Source organism: Bos grunniens, chromosome 13, assembly GCF_055505025.1.
Source record: "Bos grunniens cultivar Pamir isolate PY7600 chromosome 13, Bosgru_T2T1.0, whole genome shotgun sequence".
NCBI lineage: Eukaryota > Metazoa > Chordata > Mammalia > Artiodactyla > Bovidae > Bos > Bos grunniens.
Window position 1 is genome coordinate 48,211,925 of NC_141177.1, and position 1,605 is coordinate 48,213,529.

Genomic DNA, 1,605 nt, shown 5'->3' on the forward strand with positions numbered 1-1,605 from the left:
AGTGAAAAGTGAAAGGGAAGTTGCTCAGTTGTGTCCGACTCTTCTCGTAACGCATTCCAATTCCCCCACACAATCAGCCTTGCTGCCTGAAGCAGGAAGTACCCGGGTGGGCAGGTGTTGGTTTCAGGATATGATCATTCTGTCCTCATTACCCTAGGGTCTGACAGCCCCACTGCCCATCTTCCAGGAAGGAGGTGAGCAGTGGATTCCCTCAGAACCTTCTTGGGGCCGCCTGGCTTCTCTGAAGCTGATGTTCTGTCTGGTGGCCCATCCCAGCCACAACTCATGGCTTTCTGGGTGGGCAGTTGTGCAAGTCCTCGGTGCTCACGTCCCAGCCCTGAACTCCCCTGGGTGCTCTTCTGACCACCTTCTCAGCCCCACTACCCTTGACCACCTCTTAGCAGACAAACATCCCCAGATCTTTCCATGAGAGCTCCAGTTTACTTAAAAGAAATGTTCTTCCCCAAGTGGAATTTGTTAACTGGACCTCAATTCACATGGGCTGTTTAGGTTTTTCAAGAAAATCATCAAAAGTTATGCACCTTTGGGACTTTCCTGGGGGTCCAGTGGCTAACGCTCAGGGCTCCCAATGAAGGGGCACCAGGTTCGATTCTTGGTCAGGGAACTAGATCCCACATGTTACAACTAAGATCCAGTGCAGCCAAATAAAAAAGGACATTGTGCACCTTGACAGCTCTATGCAAGTCCAGGTGTGTTGGGCCCAGCCTGGGAGGGCACAGAAGTTGGCACAGGGCCACAGAGGGGTCCCCACAAGCAAGGACCCCTGAGGCCAAAGCTGTATCAGCTTAGTGGTAAATCTATCTCTGCCCTTATTCAGAGACCAGAATTTTAGGGACACTGAGTTTTCTGTCACTTCTGTTGGTCTATCGTTATCACAAGAACAATCTGAGGAGGAGATTAAGCATGTGATCCAGAAAGGCCCACATGCAAATACCTCCCGTCTCTCTCCTGGCGGGCTTTGAGATCTTCATCATTAAGTGAGCTAACCTCACTCTGCTTCAGTTTCTTCTTCTGAAAAAACAAAAACAAAGCAGAGGTAACAGTGCCTCTTTCACAAGTGCAGTGTTGCAAATTACAGGGAGGGTATGTTTATATAACACTGGTCCAAGTGTTTAACACTATTCACTCAGTGAACGATGGATCAGACCCCCATTCAACAGTGTTCATTAGAGTTTCTAGACATGATTGAAATCTACCTTCTACAAAGGCAAGTTGGTTATGAGCTTGACAATAATTGGCATGGAGAATGCAAGCAGGTATTCAGAGGTGGTATAAATGTATAAAAATAAGATGCAAAATCGAACCACACTTAGCCTAAACCAGCAGCTGAGAATTATTTCCCAACCACAATGAGAATTATTTCCCAACCACGATGTACTGAAAATACATAATCCAGATGACAATCCAGATGACAACCATGGCTTCATACAGCAGCAACAGCAGAGATGCACACATACAACATGCAAAGCTCACAAAGCTCTCGGGCACTTTTGGCCTCCTCATGGCACACGTTCTCCTCCAAGTTCTATTCCAACCCCTAAAACCCATCCCTGGGCCCGTTGAGAATCACACTCTTTACAAGAC